Below are 4,984 nucleotides of genomic sequence, written 5' to 3'. Positions count from 1 at the left end.
ATTCCCATGGCTTACTCTAGAAGTTTGTCATCTAGAGCCACGGGTTTGAATTTTCATGGAAGTGGGCATGTCACATAATGTCGTGTTATGCAATCGAGCATAGCTCTCAGATATGAATGAATGAGATGCTCCAGTATCGAAAGGAACAGATGCCAGATGGCAATTAACAAGGAGCATACCGAGGACGATGTTAGGATCATCATGAGCCTCCTCAGCTGAGACATAGTTGACATGGCCATGTGAAGTGGTGGCTGGCTTGGCGTAGTATGTCTTTCCCGCTGGCTTACCACGGACAATGGAGTTTCCAGATTGGTTGGGGTTGTTGTTCTGCGGACACTCTCGACTGTAGTGACCCGGCTCTCCACACTTGAAGCATGTCACAACATTGGGGCGTGGAGCAGCATTAGCAGCGTGGCCACCATAGGTCTTAAGCGATGCGAACTGCTGGTTGGGGCGAGGTGCCTCGGAGTGAACCTGGGTGGCAGAGCTGTGTTTGGAATCCACACCCGGGGCTTCTGAGATCCAGAGCCGGATGAAGAGCCAAAGTCACGGGAGTGCTTACGTGAAGCGTCATAGTCAGTTTGACCTGTCTCAGCACTGATGGCCTTATTGACCAGCTTCTGAAAGGAGGTGCACTCGTGCAGACGAAGATCACGGCGAAGCTCGGGGCTAAGTCACTTGCGGAACCTTGCCTGCTTCTTGGCGTCGGTGGATACCTCTTTAGGAGCATAACGTGCCAGATTTCCAAACTCACAGTTGTATGCATCTACGGTCAATCTTCCTTGGGTGAAATTGCAGAATTCTTCCCGCTTACGATCCATGAGACCCTCCGGAATGTGATGCTCATGGAAAGCCTCACTGAGTTCAGCCCAAGTAGTGATTTGGCCAGCCAGGCGCATAGCCTCAAAGTTTTCCCACCAAAGGCTAGCAGGGCCTTCGAGGTGATAGGCAGCGTAGGTAACCTTATCAGCTTCGGCTACGTTGTCAGAACGTAGCTTATGGGTGATGCTGCGAAGCCAATCATCTGCATCGAGAGGCCCGACAGAATGATTAAACTTCAGTGGGTACAACTTGACAAAGTCATTGATTGACACCAAGTCGTTCCTCTGATGACGTGCAGTATTCTGCTCAATGCGCTCCAGCGAGCGGTTAGTCTCACGCTTGTTTCTTTCTGCCTCCAGCATAACTTCGGCCAGAGAAGGCGGTTGAGGCAGATTCTCATCCCTAGCTGCACTGGCTTCACCCTGCTCCGGGGCAGTAGGGTTGCTGCGGGTGTTGACCATCCTAGGAAAAACAAGACAACGGTTTAGACAAGGATGGCACAATATTGGCAAGGAAGTGCGGAATGTAATGGATAACATGGAATGCTGAGATGTTCATTTGCACGACATGGTAATATAGAAACTGTCGTATATACATCATCGGTCATACACACCGTACATAGTTTAGTAAAAGCCCAGGCTAGAGTACAACTACGATGAAAGACGTTACATCTCATCAGAGGCATTCCAAGCTCCTATACATTATTTTTCTACACCTCCGAAACGTGATACACACCAAGTCGTATCCCACGAGTCACGCAGGGCTGTGGAGAATACAACTATTACAATACTAATGAAGCTACTACCAACTCGGATGTTTCCGTAGTAATCTTCATAGGGATCACCACCATGTCCTCAGAGCTGAACATGATCATCTGGAAACAGTTGGTCCTCTGGAGCTTGCGGTCCATAGGGACTCGGATGTGGCCTTGGGCCAACAAACAGTGGCAAACGGGGTCCACGGGGAGGGGTGATGCCTCCTACATCGTGCCAGTCCATACAATCTGGCAGACCAGACCGCACGGGGTACAAGTCCCTCATGTCCATATACCCAGCCTGCATGACAGGTGCAAACCGAGTAAGACTGGCCCAGTGGTCAGAACGAGAGTTGAAGAGCTCCATTCGCAAGGCACGATTCTCACGGTCCTTGTCCTCAAGCATCTCAGTGGTGGTGTGGAGTAATGAATCCTCATGTGTAGAGTCATAGTACATAGCCTGATAGTACCCTTGTGCCCCAGGGAGTGATGCTGGCATGTAGCGGAAATCAGTATTCCGAAGTAAGGCAGTTCTGGCTCGTATGATAGTCATCATCGAATAAGCTGCGTCCTGTACGGACATCTAGATGGTAACCCCAAGTCCATAAGAGCAATGGAGGGGTTCAGAGTATTGCGTCATCTCATATGAAACAAATAATTTGGGAACAATTCCTACATGCCTAGCACGAAGAGCAAAGACATGTGTACGAACATAATGAGTAGAATTCAATTTTGAATATAAAGAAAAAGCGACAAAGATGACTTTGTTTTTCATCACCATGTGAGAATCAAGGCTTGAATCTTTCATCATTCATCTCCGATGACATACAATATACTGATACAGCTCCTTACATTAGTGTTTTCATAATTTACAAAATGAATAAAAAGGCTAGAAATAGAGCCTTATGTATGATCAATGCAGCATACTACTAAACAATGGATCCAGAATGCACCAGAGCTAGTCTGGAAGGCAGAAAACAAAAGGCCTATTTAAAGACCTTAGAGAGAAAATACCAGGGAAAGTGATGGTTAAATATCGGACCAAAATCATTGTCCTTGGAGCCGATCATGTATTATTATGCTGCTGTTACTACTATTATTAGTAATACAGATGGTCTAAAATGTTCTGCGGGGTCTAGCTCCAGACATTTGCACGGCCGGAAGAGATGACCTCATGGAGGGTGGCGCCATGGAGGTTGCACCTATACATCAGAGTAGTAGACCAACTCATATTTTAGAATGAAGATGGTCCATTTGTATCTCCTATTTGGAGTTCGTCTTACTAACTGGAAAAGAGGAACTCTAAGTAAATATTCAGCCACCATTTACTTCTTCGAGACGATGATTCGCGGATCTTGTAGATGTACACCCTACAATAAAATAGGAGATGAATTTATAAACAATAGTAATAGGTGCAACAATACAATCTTATATGAAGTGGATGAATATACCATCTGTATGTGTGTTGGTTATGTTGCTAAAAGCAGTATATTGCACAGACCCTAGTGAAGAAGCATGTGTGCGTGCCACCGGATCATGGGTAACACTATCTCCCCAGCTGAAGGAATCTTCTGTTGGAGGTTTACACGACGCCAGTGCAGGGATGCTGATTCTTTCTCAACAGATATTTGGGCATACGCAGACTGACTGCTATTTTGTTGCGGGTCCTGATTTTCATTCCCAATAGTAGATGTGTTGGTTAGGTCCGTAAACGGAGAATGATTCCTCACATGAATGTATGTGCACCTGGATTGTGCTTGCCCATCTGCGTTTCATCAGCAGAAATTGTTAAACAAAATAGAGGAAGGAACAGAAGCCCCCAGCATTAGCAGTATGGAACCAAAGTAATGAATAACTTATGCTAAATTGGGAAGGGTCATTTGAAACCAAAGCATTGCACCTGATCTACTTGCGAAGAATATCACAGAATCATGAAAGCTCCTCAGCAGCACCATAAACCAATTGATAGAGAAGCAAAGGAGATGGTCAATGGCTTAGGAGCCTAGTAGCAATGATGGCTGAGATGGATTTGCATTTTCTAATTCGCTTATCACCATAGTTGAGGGCATTATCAGATGATCATGAGTTATGTTTTCAAGAGGCAAGCTTTCTAAGTGCCGCCTGATGACAACATTCCCTTCTTTGTGTACAATTTAATGTTTGTTAGTCCAAAAATATGCATACTATCATCAGTCAGTTTTTCTCCCTCTTCTTCTCTGCCACCTCATTAAACATCCACAATTCAGATCCTGGAGCAAGAAATGCTTCTAGAACCTACACAACAACACCAACATTAATATCCAGAATTTGTTGAAGCGTACATCAATCCTGGCAAAATTTCAAGGTTAACTTACCATTATCATACCGTGGATAGCACATCGCCAACCACAGAACAAAATTATACCTGGATACTTAGGAAGGGCGAGAAGGTTAGGTAGAAAACCCTTATGCCTCTGGTGAGACATAACTTTTATCAAATTTAAATATAGGTGAATAGGAATTTTTTATCTAGGCCATATGACTTTCTTGAAGATAGTTGGTACAAAGAGAGTAAATATTAGACAACATGAAGCATGACTCAGAAAATTCACCTCTGATAGAAGGACCGTATTACTCAGAAAATTCACCTCTATTGGGGCATTTATACGTCTTACTGGTGAAGCTGCTCAATCCCTTTGGTTGAAACACGCAAACACTGGCAAATGTGAAATAGAGTCTTAAGAGGGCCAACATTCTGAACGCAAAATAGTAGGTAGTGTGTAGTCTGCAAATTAGGAATAGTTGAGTTTACTTGCTTGCTTCTACGCTCGCACTTGGCCGCTGGGAAGCAGAAGAGGACCGGAGCAACGGGGCGGACTGTGGCGCGGCGAAAGGAGCGGGAGGAACGGCGGCCCGCGACCAAGGGCGCGGCTCCGGCGGCCAGCGGCTCCAGGCGACCCGCGGCGGGGGCGGGCTCCTAGCGACCCGTGGCCGCTTCCCGTGGCTCCGGCGGCGCGAGGAGGCGGTGAAGCCGCGGCGGGGCGGGCTCCCGCGGCTGAGGAGGCTCCCGGCGACCCGCGGCCGCTTCCCGTGGCTCCGGCGGCACGAGGTGGCGGTGAAGGGCGCGGTGGCGCGAGGCAAACGGCACGGGAGGATGAGGAGGTCGTGTGGGAGAAGGAAGAGGTCATGCGGGCGGGCGGTTTTCTTTCCTTTTTACTACGCGCAGATTAGCGATTAATCAAGCATGGCTTGCTGCGTGGTTGATAGCGTTAAACACAGAATGATTAAGAGCCATTAGATTTTGATGATGGATGGATGCGAGTGTTTGGATCTGCCCCTCTCTTCCTTTTATATTGGTAGTAGAAAAATAAATCCAGAAAATACTTATTGCGTCAGCAGTGCGTCATGGTGACGTCAGCGGTCAACGGA

The 4,984-nt window shown here is 46.9% G+C and overlaps 1 long non-coding RNA gene across 3 annotated transcripts; it reads right to left on the bottom strand.

Annotated features, from left to right (window-relative positions):
• Positions 1-3,032: 3,032 nt before the first annotated feature.
• Positions 3,033-4,713, bottom strand: LOC125541446. Of its 3 annotated transcripts, XR_007297532.1 has the most exons (5): positions 4,368-4,713; positions 4,168-4,271; positions 3,931-3,980; positions 3,477-3,850; positions 3,033-3,341 (listed from the first exon to the last, which is right to left on the bottom strand). It is a non-coding gene; the product is annotated as an uncharacterized LOC125541446 (long non-coding RNA). The 3 variants fall into 3 exon arrangements; XR_007297533.1 differs by lacking the exon at positions 4,168-4,271 and having other exon boundaries at positions 4,368-4,380; XR_007297531.1 differs by lacking the exons at positions 4,168-4,271; positions 4,368-4,713 and having other exon boundaries at positions 3,931-4,124.
• Positions 4,714-4,984: the final 271 nt, after the last annotated feature.

The sequence above is a fragment of the Triticum urartu genome, chromosome 2 (genome assembly GCF_003073215.2).
Source record: "Triticum urartu cultivar G1812 chromosome 2, Tu2.1, whole genome shotgun sequence".
In the NCBI taxonomy this organism is placed as follows: Eukaryota; Viridiplantae; Streptophyta; class Magnoliopsida; order Poales; family Poaceae; genus Triticum; species Triticum urartu.
The sequence above is the reverse complement of the archived record's forward strand: the minus strand, read 5'-3'. Positions and strand labels throughout refer to the sequence as shown.